General features: G+C 33.1%; 1 protein-coding gene and 1 non-coding gene across 2 annotated transcripts in view; both read left to right on the top strand.

The window, feature by feature from the left end:
* Window positions 1-18,013, top strand: part of LOC129216116 (uncharacterized) — a 296,050-nt gene that overhangs the window by 73,409 nt on the left and 204,628 nt on the right. The gene's annotated exons all lie outside the window — the stretch shown is intronic.
* Window positions 16,063-16,144, top strand: Trnas-aga (transfer RNA serine (anticodon AGA)). Its single transcript has one exon. It is a non-coding gene; the product is annotated as a tRNA-Ser (tRNA).

Below are 18,013 nucleotides of genomic sequence, written 5' to 3'. Positions count from 1 at the left end.
TTTCACTCCCGACAACTAAAAAAAAAAAAAAAAATTGCATGCGACCTCAACGCCACCAAACAAAATATTTTCACCCACTCTTGCCTTGATACACACTTCCACATTCTGTCTCTTGTTAATGCCCCTTCCGCAACCTGCTCATTTGTGTGGCCATTGTTAAATGGAACAGATTACGTTTAATCCATACAAAAAGCGAATCCCTTAATCACGCACGCCAGCGGTTAAATCACCTGAGTGCTGGAAACACTCCAAACCGACCTCACTTCCTGGTTTCCAGAGAGCAGCCGGGACTTCGGGGACCGATCGATAAATACTCCTACGAAAAGAACACGTGTCCGAATCAATACGTTTCTAAACATAGATGCCGCCTTTTCTGGATTTTGAGGCGCTCAACAAAGAAAACACATGAACCCTTATGCGTGCATCCTTTCGTCCCTGCGTCTTATCTTAGATGACGAATGCCCATGCATTGTAATTTAACGATTTTTCTTTCTTTAATAGTTAAGGATGTGCGGGCGTATTTATGAGGTTATGAAGATATTTCGGGAGAGGCTTCAGATTTTTTCCGTTTTTATACCTTTCCTTCCCCCTTTTTTTTTTCTTGTTCCCTACTTTATTGAAAAAATAGGATGGCGTTTTTTTTTTTTTTTTTTTGAAGAAAAATGAATAAGTGAAACATGAAAGTTTCGTATGAAAAATAAGAGTTAATTTTCTATACTGTTTTTCTTCTTTCGTAATTTTTGATGGCATGAGAGGTTTGTGATTTTTTGTTCTAATGGAGTTGCGCTACAGAATTTACCTTTTGCACACCCAGTGCGACTGCCCCCCCCCCCATAAATATCGATTCTATAGTACCCTCTAGATGCGAATGCTCTTCCTCGGAAAATTTTGACGCCAGATGGAGGCACCTGGGCTCTAATTGATGCAAAACTGCATCAGTAATTTAATTTTGCCTAGAGTACTCAAAGCCAAACGAGCACTCGTAAGATCTTTTGCATGCCGCATAATCGTACGAAGTGGAAGATTTTCTACATCTTTAAAATATGTAGACTGGATCTAGATTCGAACCTGCTCCTTTCGAAGTAGGAACCCAACTCCTAACCACTACAACACTTTTTTTGGCAGTTTTTGAAAGTAATTTATTTTCAGTCAGGTCTAATAATAACAATAATAAAAGTTTCGCATACTTTTATTGTTGTTATTATTTGACTCAAGGGTTTAATAAAGCACTCGTAGGAGCCAGGAGTGGCTCAATGCAAGGGTTTGGGGAGCTTTTATGGACCCAAACCCGTTCTGTTTGTTCCCTGTTTCGAGCACTGTTTTGCTTTTTTATTTTGAAATGTATTGAAATGATGACTTTGACTTGACACCATCTGTTCTTAATATTACAGCCATATTTCTTACATGATATCAAGCAAGGATATTTCATTAGTGGATAACCCTTGATTTTTAGCCATATTAGAAGTTGTATTATGCTAATACTATATATAAAGAATTATGATCGATCCTGTCCCTCTGCAATTCGAAAATTCCGGCAGAGAAAGTTGTTTGGTGAACTAAGAAATTTAATCGGAGTAAAATGCTGAACAAAAGCTTCAAATAACAGTAGACAGGAGAAAAGAATAGAGAGCATCTCCAATCAGAAACGGGTTGACAAAACTGACGATAGTGACAAGGATAATTAAAGATAAATTACAAGGAAAATTTCACTTTCTTCAATCTACTATTTAAAAACATGAGTTTTTTTCCTATTATAGAGAGGTCTTGGGGATAGAAATTTTACCTTCCTGAAATTTAATATATTTCCTCAAAAGGAAAATTATGAATAATTCACGACATTACTCAATAGTATAAAATGAACGGACTATTTCCGAATTTTCTTTTTCCAGTTATCCATATTTATAATGCCCAAATTTACCAACGAAAAACCTATCTGTTTCAAAGCGTTTACGTTAAATTATGAAAAAGATGAGCTTTCAGAACTTAAAATTTAGCTTGTAGCTATCATAACAGACTCGACTTAAACTACCATCATGTTGGGAAAGAAAATAAACCAACGTTAAAAGACAACCGCTTCAAGAAACCGCATACTCGTTCTTCGGGTTACAAGGATCCCCTTTTACAATGCAAAACAAGTGAGCGTATGTATGTTAAGGCATGTCTTTGCATAACACGTGTATGTAGTTTCTTGAAAATTTGTGTCTTTTTACGTTGTTTTATTTTATTTTACTTTTCCAGCATAAAAAAAGGTATTTTCAATTCTTACCTAGTGGTGTTCCCATAGGGTATACTCCATATAAGCCGTATCTCTCAAACATTTTTTAGACATAGCGTATACCCTCAAGCTTCAAAAATTTTAATATAATGACATATTTCGTATATGATCGCATACACACAAGGGCGCCCATATAGGGGGGCAAGGGGGGCTCGAGCCCCCTCCCTTTGAAATTAGAATTTTATTGCTTTTAGTACTTTTTTCTTTGCAAAAATGTAAAAACATTTTTTCTCCAGCCATTAATGAATAAGTTATTAAAAATGTCAAATTTTAATGACTGTAATCTGCCCTGAAATCTATTTCCATGTGGAAAATATCCAGCTAAACCACTGGGAAAATATTTGACCCCCCCTTTCAACTTTGCATATGGGCGCCCATGCATACACATATTGTGCGTAATGGATTACTGGGAGTATACCCTCAGAAAAATAAAAGGGAACATCACTGTATCTTATCAACCTGCAGGCTCAATTTAATTGTGCTATTTCGGTTGTTTCAGAACTTTTTTCTTCCTGTTATCCATATTTATGATACCATAACTCTGTGGCGCACACAGGAATTTTGCAAGGGGAGGGTCCAAGATCGAAAGCTCCATTCTCATATCATACCCCAATACGCCGTTAAACATATTGACTTGATTTTATCGATTCTCGAGAACGAAAAACAACAAAAATAAGCTTTTGAACAGATAATTAGCATTATCAAATGAAATATACTTAAATAAATTATCAGTATGCTAAATAATATACGCATTAACTTTTCTCATAATTAAGAAATGGATTCAGCAAAGCAAATTCATCGTTGCAGAAGCCCCATATGATAATAGAAGTTCATAGAATCTCATTTAATGTAATCTGTAATTAAAAAAAACTAAAAGCATGGTTATTACTGTGTATTTATTTATAATCACTATCGTGCTTGTTATAGGCAATTTGTTATATAGGAAAAGCGCACAGTAATTTTGAAAATCGTTTAATATGAGCATTTTATTTTTTCACTAAATTATTGTTACCTTTTAGTTCCTGTTTAGAACTGAAATTATTGCTACCTTTGAAACTATTTTAGGTACAAAATACATAGAATCGTAATCAATCGAGGAAAAAAAGCAAGACCTATGGGAGAGTTTCGGACCCCCTGGACCCCTCCCTGCCTTGTGTGCGCCACTGCCACAACTGATAGGAAAGAACCATCAAGGGACCTACCTGCTCTAAAACATTTACACTAAATTATCAAAACCAAAAGCTTTCAGAACTTGAAATTTAGTTTGTGGACTCGTACCACACTCCTCTTAAACTACCATTATGTTGGCTCAAATTAAACTACCTTCCCCGCATATAACTGACACATTTCTTCAAAAGGACCCCATTCCTTTTAGCAAAATTGGTCTTCCTCTCACATCCAATCATCACTTCCCATCAACCGGAGGAAATGTGATTTTTGTCCTTTGAAGGCCCTTAGCCCAGAGGCCCATTTGCTCTTCCGCATCCCTGCTTCCGATAAAAATCCCCCGTTCGAACCGGTATCGATCAATAACTCCCCCCTTGTCCATCAGAGATACCTTTGCCTTTCACTTATTTTTCTCTCTATCAGCCAAAAAAAAAAAAAAAAATCGTTATAGGGAAAATCTTATTTGGAATTGCATTCCAATCCTCCCCCCGCCCAGAATGTATTGGCATTGAGATTAGATATGATATTTAAAAATGAATGGAGGAAAAGCAAAGGGTAGTTTTAGGGAACCTTAATGATTTTGCGTGTTGTATGAAGTCGTGCAGAATCGACTGCAGTTTCAGTTCGATTAGTTGTAATCGATATTTCTGCAGAAATTACCTTAGCATATAAACGTTGTGAGATGCCAAAAAGACAACTTTTTTGACGGAATTAAGAGGACAAAATTGATGAAAAAATTCCAAATGTTTTAACTGCACGCAGGGGTTTTGGAAGTGTTGAAAAATTTAGTTAAATAATGAAACATAAAATCTTTTATTTCCCCTCAACAATGAGAATGATATGACCACAGGAATGTTAATGCAATTTACTTTATCACCAATTATCGAAAAATTGTTATCATTATTTTTCTTCTTTGGTTTTTATTTAAAAAAAACGGGTTACCAACTTAGTTACCAAGTTATTTTATTATTTAGCGCTTGGAAAGTGGGGAAAGAGTTCAATTGGCAGGCAGTTCAAATCATTTCCAATTAGTTGAAAAAAAATTATAAAATATTATTAAAAAACTATCAAAGTAAATGGACTTTTTTCTTTTTGATTTATATGGGGCAAGAATAACTTATAGATATAATTGTATAGTAGTATAAATATTACAAATTAGAAAACATTACTTTTTATTTTTGAAAAATTATCATACATACTTTTAAATTGATTTTATTTATCTCTTTAAACTTCTGAATGAATAAATGAAAGATTTACTTCACTTGATCTTACTCTTGGGGAAAATTTGGTAAAAACTCAATTAAAAGCAGCAACCATAAAATGTTATAAACGCATTCACCCCTTGCGTATCTTGATTTAAAGTCAGCTTTGTTACAATTAATTAGTCTTTATATTGCATTTCCATTGTTTTGGTTTATATTTCATTATTCTGTGCAATCTATGCTCAATGTGACCTTTTGTTGCATAGATTTCTGTTACAATAAAATTAAACCGGTTCGAAGTCTTTTTTACTGTCAATAAAAATGTTTATTTGCAAAAAGTATTTCAATGAATGCCGTACACAAATGACAGGAGCAGATCTCGTCAGAAGAGAATAACAAAGTAATAGAAACAGCAATAAATTTATTGATGTGTTTAATGTTTCAGAATTATACATTGAACAGAAAAAACGAAATCGCTTCATGCTAAGTCAACAAAATTTAAAATACGCCCAAAATCATGCAACCTGAATATACAAATTAACCGTACATAGCCGGAGCCAAGGCAGAATTGCAAACGAATTCTAAACAGCTCAATTACAGCATTCAAAGACTGCAGGATCACTTTTTTTTTCTATTTTTGTCTTATCAAATACTTAATATATTAATATACATGTTTACAAAGGATACAGTCATTAAGTACAAAAGTTTTTGCGTAAATAAATTATTTGGTATTTTTATTCTGGTTAATCTTAATGTTAGTTAATATGGATCGTTTATCATCCTGAGTCATTCAAATAAAGAGAAAACTACTTTTAGTATTAATCTAAGGTTCTACGCTTCAAGGAAAACTATTTTAAGCATTTTTTTTAAATGTGTGTAAGAGTCATTCAGGGTAAATTTGAGCCATGTGGGTTAATTCTGCACCACTCCGTTTTTGAAGCTATGGGGACGTTGCGGTGGCTGGAGTTAATTGAGAGAAAAAAAAAACGTCATAAAAAAGCGGCGTTTTATTGTTCAATCGAGTTAACTCTCAAAACCCATCATTTTTATACGCATTCATGTTTTATGCATATGAATCGAACACAAGTTTCAACTTGACAGGACGTACCGGTCCGGAAATAATTCAATTTTAGTTTAAGGTTCATGTAAACTTCCACTAGTTTTGACTGAAGACTATAACTTTGCTGATGAAAAATCAGAGCAACTACAACATTTCCTTTCGAATAAATTTAATTTACAAATGAACAATAACCATCCGGAACCTACAAATAAATATGAAACTGCAATTGTTTCTGTTTTTTTTTTTTTTTTTTTTTCAAAAAACTTAGAAAACGTCGAATTACTGACTTTTATATCTTAATTTAATTACCATAAACCTATTGCTTCTGTTATACTAATATAATACTGGATATGAACATATATAATTCTGTAATACTGGATATGAATAACTTTAATTAATCATGATTGGGATTTTTTAAAAATATCTCCCGTATTCATTTATTGTAATTTATATCGATATATTGTTGTAACATATGTTTGTTTAGTTTAGGTATGTCGTTAATAGATATAATCCTCACATAAATAATAGCCGATGATCGAGTAACCCGCGTGTTTCAACATGAAACTTGCTCCACGGCATGATAATTTAATAATATGTTTTGGTAATGTTTAACATGCAGGGAAAGGCTTCATTGTGGCAAGGCTGAACTGGATCCGGTAAGTTAACTATTTTGCGCTATCTACTGGAGTTTAAGGTAGAGTAAGGGTTATCATTTCAATAATCAAAATATCACCAAACAGGCAATGGCTTCTTTCAAATGTAGAAGCATCTTTCACCCATCATACCTTGACAGGTGACTTTCTAGTAAGTAATAATAGTTAATCGATCTAATATTGGGCACAATAAATAATTTTGATAAACTAACTGTATTATCTGATTCGACTTAATTCGATTTTTTGTTTTAATATAGCTCCAGAATTATAAGCTTATTTTAGTAAATAAAACATTTATTAAAAGCATAGCTTCTGTTGGCCAGACCCACGACTGCCATTTTTTGTTAGTACAGTCGAGCCTGCTTCATGGAATCGGATGTTCGGTTTCTTTAACTTTCGGATTTTTGACGATATGGATTTCTGATGCTCAGAATTTTGACTACACGGATTTCTGACTTTCGGATTCTTCGACGTTCGGATTTTGGCGTTTCGTATTTTCGACTTTCGTATTTTTGACGAGATGGATTTCTGACGATAGGAATTTTGACTGTTAGGATTTCTGACGATCGGATTCTTTGACGTTCGGATTTTTTATTTTTCGTACTACGACATTCGGATTTTTGACGATATGGATTTCTGACATAGACGCCCATATGGGGGGGGGGGGCAAGTGACGCCTCAAGCCCCCCTAGATATAAGAGCTTCTTTGCGTTTAGTACTTTTTTCTTTGCAAAAATGTAAAAACATTTCTTCTCTATCCATTAATGAATAAGTTATTAAGAAAGTCAAATTTTTAATAACTCGAATATGTACTGAAATCTGTTTTCATGGGGCCGTAAAAGATGTTGCTAAACCATAGAAAAAGTATCTGAACCCCCCCCCCCTTAAAATTTTGCATATGGGACTCTCAGAACTTCGACTACACGGATTTCCGGCGTTCGGATTTTTCACGTTCTAGTGTACAACCCTTTTCGTCAGTTTTAGGTGAAAAGATTCAGTAGCTCTATAGAAATATGCAAGGAGCAGTTAAAAATCGAGAAATTGTGGGTCAATGTGAACTTTAATGACTGTAATCAAGTGAACGAATTCCAATTTTAGGTGAAGTAACGGATAAGATTTTAAAAGAAAAAAAAATCTCTACACGACAGCTGTCAAAAAGTGTCACATTAAAATGCTGCGCAAGCAAAATACGTTGCTAAAATTCTAGTTCAACTGTTTGATACTCTGCCAGTGTCTGGTTTGTGTAGTGAAAATGCACTTCCCGAGATATCCAGAATAAACATAAAAACTACTGAAGGAATTTAAATCAGTTGCTTGGTAAATAAAAGCAACAAAAACACTCAATTCAGTTTTTCTCTATTTTTCCCCTTGCTGAAAGTTCAAGAAATCAAATGTCGCAAAAAATTTTTAATTCTTTTTTTTTTCTTTTTTTAAATCTTGCTCTTCAAAGAATTGAAACACTTTATCAAAGTGTGGAGATACATGATTTAAAACGGTCTGATGCGCATTAAGCATGCACCTCCTCGAATTTGGTGCAGAAAAACTTAATGAAATCTAAAGGGGGTTATTATGCTTGCAAAAAATCTGCGTTCTACTCTCCCTTCCTAGCTCCCTCACAGAAACTATTTCGCTTTTGCCGCCCCGAAATTACCCAGGGATGAAATGAGGAAATAATTTGGGGGAGGAGAGGGGATAGTACATTCCCTTCTTTCCCCAGACTCCACATAATTGCAATCTGCGTGATTTATTTGTATTTCCTTTCTCGCCTTTCCCCACTTTCAGAACATTTGCCCCCGGATATTAAACTGTGTTGAAGTTGGTTGGTAATTTAATTTCTCTCCAGAAGTAAAATTGAAGATCCTCTAGAAAAAAAAAAGAATTAAAAAAAAAACATACTTGCGAAGAAAAATCGTGGATAGTGTATCTGTTTTTTATATTTAGAGTCTTGCTTTTACTCACAACTTAATTTCAAAGAAATAATTCAACGTCCTGTAGAACTTGAGTTACGAAAATGCGTTTTGAATTCCGTTGCATGTGTGAAAACTAACTGAAAAAATAGCTCACGTGCTGAGCTCCCTTGAGTTCCTATGAAGATTAAACATGATTTTAATGAAAGCTTCTAGACTAGATCATGTAATTAAAAGGAAGCTTAAATTGTTCCAAGACTGACAGGAATTCATTTCTTTCAAAGATGGAGAACCTATTCATAACTTAGGGGGAAAAAACTAAAGGACTACGGCAGCGAAATTTCAAAGCTAATATTAATGTTTAACTTTCCAGACGAGTAGCAAGAATATTTATTCTTGGAAAAAAAAAAAAAAACTTTTCCTTCCATTCCTCATGACATTTGTCGAAGTAGCCTTTTTTAATAAATAGCTGCTGCTTGCAAACTGCTATGAAAAAAACCTTATTACAATAAAAATTGGCTTAAAAAAACTATTTAAAGAGGATAATTAAAGTCGATCTAAAACTACCCTTATTCTACTCAATAGAGTAGAATATTTAAACTAATTTTTAAACTAATCATTACAATTGTTCAGAAGGCAGTGTGAACCTGTAGTTTTGTTTTCTTTGTTGAGGTAGTATGGTTGCGGAGAAAACCTGCAAAAGTAATAGAGCTATTTTGTCTCTTTCAATGAATTTAGTTCGAGTCTTTGTTTTTCAATGCACTACTTTAGGATTTTCGTATCTTTAGCGAAAGACTACTAATCTGCCATAAGCAAGTAAAGGGTAGTAACTGCAAAATTTTCATTTTTACTTCCTTTTACAAACAAGGAAGTATTGTATTCGCGAAAAAGTTTTCACTCAATGATCGACCTTAATTTCCATTTTAGTCACCCCTGAATGAATATTGAGTTTTTTTTTTCGACTCGACCACACGTGGGTAAGTGCCTAAGAACGTATAGACACGCGAAATATCCATAATGACGATTTCCGAGTTAATTGCAACGAATTTTCTCGCGACGTCTGTATGTACGTATCTGTAGATGTGCGTATGTGCGTATGTATGTCGCATAACTCAAGAACGGAATGTCCTAGAAAATTGAAATTTGGTACGCAGACACCTAGTGAGGTCTAGTTGTGCACCTTCCCTTTTGGTTGCATTCGGGTGTTTCTAAAGGGGTCTTTTGCCCCTTTTTGGAGGGAAATCATTGTTAATTTCGATGTAAACTCACGTGGTGTTATAATTTGGCGATACACTTGGCGATATATCACCAGTCTTTTGGTCGCCAAGTTTTGTTGCCAACTTGGTGAAAAATTTGACATTTTTTTTTTTTTTTTTTTTTTGTAAATCTGTTTCAATTTGGCCACTGTTGATGATATTTAGAAAGTAAACTATTGAATCACATAAAAATTGCCAGTAATGGGGAAATGACATTAAATTGGAGTAAAAGAAAGTCATGTGATGCACACACCAGCTCGTTTTCTCTTTAATTTTTTTGTTACATATTGTACGTTAGCTTTGTTGTTCTAGTTTGCGTGTTTGGTTTCCGTTGAAAATAAATTCCAACATTTCTCGATTGTTAGTATCGAATCAAAACGCGTTTCTTCAAATACTCTCTCGAAAACACTTTTCTGCAGTTACCGCCGTTTACCTGCTCAGCTCACGAAAACATAGTGCTTAAAAGTTTTTCTTGATGTAGCTATGTGGAGAGGATCTAAGGAGTGATTAATTGAACAAACACTTACATAAAAGGTTTTCATATCACTTTTCATTTTTTTCCTATTGTTAAATTCTTAATGTGTAATATTTGTCTAATTATTGCAAAGTCACAATATCTCTCGAAAAATTGGAACTAGAATATTTTTTGTCGTAATCTCTGGAATCCTCTACGTCGTAAAGCATGCTTGGTTAAATATCTCTAGGTGTATGTGCGAAGAGCAATTTCAACTTTTGATGTGTTATTTTGCGTGATATAACAAATAGTTTTTTTTCTATAAGTAGTTTGCGCGTTTTAAAGAACCTGAATAAAACTTATTAATAAGTTAGTTAATAATTATCTATAAAATCTGCATTTCATCTTTGATTTCAGTATATGTCCCGACTAAATAATTAATTTAAAACTTCACCCACATTTCAATTAAAAATAATTTAATTGAAATAATTATTAGCAATGATATCTCCCGGCAATTTGATCAAATGGTGTTAATTATTGATGCAACATACCTACTTTTAAATGTCACTGAAAATTTAAAGGTACTTCGACAAAAATATCTAAATCACCCGCCATGAACGTGAGCTACAAATAAATTCAAGGAATAATCTAAACTTTAAAGAAAAGTCACCGAATAAGGTGATGAACATCAAATAAATATGCAAAGCAAAGTTCCCGACGTTATTTACTAACAAACAATTGTTTAATGATAAAAAGAAAACAATACTTTGTTGCACAAAAATGTTTCGCATTTCTTTTAACGATTGAACTCGTATTCAAACTATCAAATATACAGGCTTAGCATAAATGAATATCCCGGTTTTAAAAATCTATATTTCATAAACTATCACACTTACCACTACAAATGATACATAAAATTAAAGACAAACTGTCCAAGTCTTTTTTTAACGTAAGTAACTAGTTAAACGTGCACGTCTCGCACTAGCGCAGTCAGAAATTCCTTCCGGAAGGAGATTTTTGGTCACAACAGTCCTTACACGTGTGTTAACTACTGTATTAGGATTGGCAGCAATGCTAAAACCAAGACCTCTGGGGGGTGTTTTTATCCCTCCCTTTTCGGATCCGCAAACTTAACCCCATGTGATTTTGTTATGATGTTTCGTCAAAGACTATTTATACACCACCATTGCCTACAACAATGCAAGAACTGAAAGATCGCATGTGTGTAACATTACGAAAGATTGACAGCGAAACACTCCAAAATGTATGTTATAGACAAAGCTGCCAACTTTTGAAAATCCAAAATCGTAGCAGCATTTTGCAGTGTGGGGGGGGGGGGGGGGAGGGGCTACGTGGTATATGCTGCAGATTTGAACACTGATGAATTGTCAACAGTATAAAGAACAAAAACAATGATAGTTAACAAATTTCAAATATGATACAGAAAATATTAATACATAATTAAAAAAAATTATATTATTAACGAAATTTTTGGCAGTTTTTTCCGCTTTTTTTTGCCGATGATTCAATGATTGGACCAGCGTCGCGATCTAAAAACCTATCCGTCTATGCACCACGCAACTTCCGCAGAGCGATGCTTGTTGCGCAGAGACCGTCAGCACATGTGTTGAAATTTGATTTTCTGAACTTACCGGTTTAGTTTTCATGCTGTTTTTGTTTTTGTTTTTTTTTTTGGATTATAGATAAATAAAAAAATAAAAAAAAAAAAAAAAAAACAGAAAATTATAGTTTTTGCACCCGTTTTCGTAGCAACTACGAAAGTCGTAGTTGCTGCGTAGCGTTACTACGTACGTCTAGCGTCGTAGTTTAAAACTGTAAATCGTAGAAACTACTATTTTTTCGTAGCAGTTGGCAGCTCTGGTTATGGATGTGTGTCACGGGACCAAAGGCGCACGCATCGAACATTTGTGAGTGAAAAAAAACTTTCAGTTTATTCCTATTTTTACGTATTATTTATAGTTCTAAGTGTAACAGTTTTTGAAACATAAAATTTTAAAACCGGGATATTCTTTAACGCTAACCCCGTATTTTACGTAACCTGCTGACTTGCACGAGCGCGACAATATTGAAAACGTACAGCGATTTGTCACCTAAAAACGGTCGTTTGAAGTTTTACAATGGCAAAGGCCATTTCTCTTTCTTCTAATCTAGGATTTATCGCGTTATTTTCACATCCAAATTTACAGTTTCTAGTCTGGTTCAATTTTGTATTTCATATAGTAAGCAAAAACATGAAATATGCATTTTCTCTCTCTCTCTCTGTCTTTTGCCACGATTTAATTCTGTGGGATTCTTCTTTTTTTGAATAATCGAAGCAATGAAACAAAAAGGGATAAAAACAAAGCGTTCCTCGCTATTTCAGATTCATCTTATTTAATCTTTTCCTGGAATATAATGGAAGGCGTGGCGAACACGAAAAGTTGTATTGATTGGATACAAAACTTCTATGCTCTGGCATCTTGCCAGGAATTCCTTTTCACGGTCATGGTGAAGGTCTTTTACTGAGATTTTCTTATTATTTCGAGTATTTATTATTATTATTATTATTTTTAAAGCCTATTATTTGTTTGCTTTGAAAATAAAATAATTGCAATGCCAATTAGTTGCTACGATTTGGAAATTCTTTCGTGGAGAGAAAAATATGTAAATAATTACAATTCGTTGTTTTTGTAGTTGACCCATTTTTGTAAGAGCTCCTCTTTTATTATAATAATAATAAATGAAATTTTAATGAAACAAAAGCTTTCTATTTTATGATAACTTTGATGAGTTCTTGAAATTTGCGGATTTTTTTTTATAAAGGTCAAAAACAATTACTTCTTTTCAAAAGTTTTTTTTTTATGTTTTCATTTTTCTTTTTCTTTTCTTTTTTTTTTTTTTTTTTTCACAAATATATTTCTACAGAGTAGCAGTAGTGTAGGTTAATCCCCGGCTCCTCACTTTTCTCCAGCTTGCACAGTTACTTTATTCTTTCATTTTTAATCAATAATTTTGCTAATTGGAAAATTATTTTTTTATTTTCCTTTGAAAAGTAAAATTTTTGAAACATGTATTTCAAGTACTATGCTATTGTACTTTTCATACATCCGTTGTGTCATACACACGCAGGATACATTTGTTATTGCCAGTACGTTTAATTCACGACTCACGTATTTATTGAGATAACATGTTATACAGGTAAATAACAAGGGGCTGATTTGATTACAACCAGGTATTTTCGGGAAGATAAAAAATAATTAGTTTCAACATCCTGAGTAGAGGAATGTTCGGCAAAGCGAACTAGCGGGGCAGAGTGAAATGGTGAATATTTACTCCGCTTTTAGCGTCACTTACCTAGTAATACAGTAAAACCCCTCCTAACGGACACCCCTCAAAAGCGGACACCCTTCTTATGCGGACAATTTTTAATTCCCCAGTTCCAATGCAAATAACATTATTAAACCCCTGTTCTGCGGAGACTGCGGACACCTCTCTATTGCGGACAAAAAAAATTGTCCCGTTAGTGTCCGCATTAGAGGGATTTTACGACTATGTAGTAACATATGTAGTCTATTCCAGCCAAGAAAAATTACTTCTGAAAATCAAAGCTTATGATAATACAAGCAGTTTTCAAAAATTGATTCTCAAATTGTAATATTTTGTTGTAAGACAAAAATTATATTTTTATTATCAAATGATACATTTCTTGTTATTAACACTTTAAATATTAATTGGGAACTTCTAATATTGGGTGCTGTATTTGTTTAGTAAATATTTAGCTTGTTTGCATTTTCAATATTTTTTGCAATTAGTCAAGTGCATGCGGAGCAAAGTGGATGGGGCAAAGTGAAATAGTTCATTTCGTTCACTCAGTCAATCATCTATTAAATCACTTACGTGTCCCTTTATTTACTAATTTATTTACATTACTTAATTTAATAATGCACTTATAATGATGTTGTGAAATTCCGGGCGTGGTTGTGGTGAGATTGTTATGGTGTGGTCTGAGTGTTGTTTCTCAAACGCAACCCCAAACAACACTCAGATCACTGCACAACAGCCCGGAATCTCACAACATCATTGACACCGGCCGTGAAAGCCTTCATTCTTACAATGCACTTATTAATTCATCCATTCACTTACTTTCCTATTCACCCCCCCCCCCCCCTCATTTTATTAACTCATTTATTTTTTTCTCATGTATTAATGAATTAATTAATTTATTTATTAGTTTATCGTTTCATTATCTTTTCATTTATTCAATTATCCTTTTATTTGCTCATTCATTCGTTCGCAAATATTTTTCACAATCGAATAGAAACTATTTCATTCGAAAAATATTTCATTTTTCACTTTGCCCCATGAAAAAAAAAAGTGAATATTTTCCACTTGTTTTTGAAGGTACAATTTAACTGCCAAAAATTAAAAATAACGTTTCAATGCAAGTTTTATTATAAAACAGATTGCTCTTTCTTTATGTACTGAAATTTTCAAAACAAATTTCCAATTTGTTCGTTTTGAAAAAGCTAAGTCATCTTAACTATTTCACTTTGCCCCACATTCCCCTAGTAGGCCGAATGTAGTTCATTTTTCTGAATTTGTTTCTTTTTGCTCCAAGTTTGAATTCATTCATGTAATATGCATTTTTTAAGGATTTAAAAGAAATATTTTATACATATATTTTATTATTACAATTTTTTTTAACGATTTAGACAATTTAGGGCATTATATTTTATAACACATTCGTATGTTTATCAAAAACGGTTATCGATCACCATTTTTGGTTATTGCAAATAATCGGAATTTTTCGTCATCCGGCTTCCTTTCGTTGTGCTGAACACTGAGCTACTTGAATACTGATGGGTTGAAAAAATGAAACCTATACATAAGGGCAGGCTGTAGAGTCCCTAAATAGAAGCTTCTATATAAGGACTTAAAGGCAGCCTCTAGAGGTGTCCTCGCCACAAGCGCTGATTTTCACCGCTTCCCCTCAGATCAAAAAATAAAATTGACATGATTTTGATGTATGTTAGTTGAACAATTTCGTATATTATGCAAGCGCTAATTCAAAGGGAGAGTGAGTCATGGGGGCCATGACCCCTCACCCCTCTCCAAGCGGTCAAATGTAGCTTAAAGTTGCATTTTAGAGTCGCCGAAACATTCAACCCAAACCACCATTTGATGACCCCTAAAATTGCTCTTCGACACCCCTTTTCCGGAAATTACCTACTTTTTTTTATTTTCCTCATATTTAACGCGAATTATTTTTGATCATATTTTATTCATGCAGAAAAAATATCTCAGAATTTATCAAATTATTTACCTCTTAGTATTATTTCTAAAAGTGAAAAAAAGCAGAAAAAAAATGATCAAGTAATTTTTAACCGCAATTTATCAATTAGATTATTAACAAGAAAATTCAAAACATTCACTTAAAAAAATTTTTTTTGAACAATAAGTGCAATATGTTTATTCTCTACTCAAAAGAAAAGAAACAAAAATGCTCACAGTTACGAAAATAGTCATAATAATTAATTTCCAAGAGGTTTTTATATGAGAAATTTCAAAAAATAGTATGCTCATTTTTCAATCTGTTGAGAGCACTTGATTTTTTGAGTACAAATGTATTGAGCGCCATTTCACATTCAATACATAAACATTTTCGACAGCATGCATGAAGCAAATAAAATGCTAATACCCTGCAAACAGTAAAATTTAAGTCTTTATTTTGAGAAAAATACATTTTCTTTTACAATTCAACTTGCGAAAGCCTTGCTTTTATTAAAAAAGCACGAAAACTGACTTTTTTTTTAAAGCATGCAAAGCAGAAATCGAAAAAAAAAAGCACGAAAACTGGCTTTTTATTTATTTATTTTTCTTCCCCCTAAAAGCATGCAAAGCAGAAACCGAAAGTCATCCTCTTCAGTTTTCCTCCGAAAAGTTTCCAATATCACATAAACCGCTTCACCCTACTTCCGTAGCCTACGACGAGCAGAGTAGATGTTGCATCCTCGTAGGCTAAGTAACTACTCACCGTGAGTAAAAGAAGCAAAGGCTTCACTTTAAAAATTTTCCCTCACTTACCTGAGCAGTCGTGGCCGAGTGGTTAAGGCGATGGACTAGAAATCCATTGGGATCTTCCCGCGTAGGTTCGAATCCTACCGACTGCGAGACGCTGTTTTACCAATCATAAAAAAAGTGGTTTTGCCCATGAAATGTAACTAAATTTGCATTTTTGAATTTTGAATGTAATAATTTCAGAAAATATTTTATGGGCATTGATTCTTATTTTTTTCCCCGTAAATTAAATTCCTACATAAGAAGAAACGAAATTGAAGAACGGTTTTACGCATTAAATGTTGATACATTTGTATTTTTGAATTTTCAATGCATAGATTTTAGAGAATTTTTTTCAGCTTGAAATCTTGAGAGTTTTTTTTTTTTTTCTTTCATAAAACAAACAAAATAAATTAGCTGTGCTTGAAAGAATTAAAATGAATAAATAAATAAATAAATAAATAAGAAGAAGAAGAATAAGAAGAATTTTTAAATGCTAAACACAAAGAAAACAATTTCTTTGCGACTTTTATAAACTCTTTTTCAATTAGAAAATTTTGCGGCCATTTCAAAAGCTAACTAATAAAATGTTCATTTATTTATTTGTATATTTATCTATCTATTTGTTTATTTATTTATAAACCGTAAAGTTTTTTTTTTTTCCTACATGAACTAAACTTAAACTACTTTTCCTTTTGCTCATAATACAAGAGAAAACAAAATAAATTACTAAGGAAGAAAAATTTATTAAATTAAAATTTCTTTTTTTTTTTTAGAATTCAATGTAATACATTTTTACGCAATAAAAAAACGATATGCATTTTGAAAAAAAAATGGGGTTTAGGTTTTTTATTTCAATTATTAACATATTTTTTAAATTTAGCATATAATTTTATCATTTTTCGTTTCATTTTTATTTCATTTTGATTCATGGCAAAGTTTCAAAGAGTTGAAACACCAGCCAGATACTTGTCGAGAAGAAATGGTATCGGACGGGGGAGGGGATTAATCTTATATGAAACATATTATGAAATTTCTCAAACGAATTGTAATGTAGCTAATTTCAAACTGAAAATCTCCTTTTTCAGAAAAGTATAATTTAAGTGTCGTGACCAGGTGTGTTTAATCAAATCCTCGATAAACAAATATTGTTGATCATAAAACCCTCATATCATTAATATTTCCAGCTTTGGCAGTCTTCCCGAAAAACAAAATAAATCTCTCCTATTTTCAGTTTCTTCATGAAATACTCAAAAACTGCCGTGGTCTCAATATTTACGTCTTAATAAAACATCGATATGATAAAGCCCTTTCTTAAACGAGGGTCAGTAAAAAGCTTTTAATCTTGTCGATCTGAAGCCCAGTGGCAGAGAGCCAAATGCGTTAAAGCTCCCTTTTGACACTGACAAGAAAGACGTGCTATGAGCAGGAGGGAAATGTGTAAGTTTTCATTTAGTTTGTAGCAAGAAATGAACTATTTTTGTATTCACGCGATGCGCAGCACGCGAAATTGCTGACTTTGTTGTATACTTTCCGCCCCTTTCGAATCCCTTATGTCTCAAAATATTGGCAAAGCTTTCCAAAGTGATAAGCAGTGCGAACAAAGATGATGAAAAAATATCTCTTCCCCCTTGCCTCGTTTCTTTTCTTCATAAAGCAAAGTTTTAGGAAGTTGGAATAGTTGCTTAAAAAGGAAAAAAAAAAGTTGCGTTGCAAAAAAAAAAAAAAAAACACCTTACTTAGCAAAGAGCGGTGGGAATTAATATTTAGAAGCTAAGATGGTGTGACAGATTTTTATTTTATTTATATATTTTTTTTTTTGAGTTAAAATCAAATTTAAAATCAACTGATCGGTTTCTTTATTAACCCACTTGCATTCCTTATTCTGTGCATTATTTTTTATTATCTCTTAATTGGGTTTACAGAATATGGGAAAAATATGACTTTCACTTAGTGGTTCCCCGCCGCCGTTTCTTAAAATT

This window comes from Uloborus diversus, chromosome 2, assembly GCF_026930045.1.
Source record: "Uloborus diversus isolate 005 chromosome 2, Udiv.v.3.1, whole genome shotgun sequence".
In the NCBI taxonomy this organism is placed as follows: Eukaryota; Metazoa; Arthropoda; class Arachnida; order Araneae; family Uloboridae; genus Uloborus; species Uloborus diversus.
This window is presented reverse-complemented; position numbering and strand designations above follow the sequence as displayed.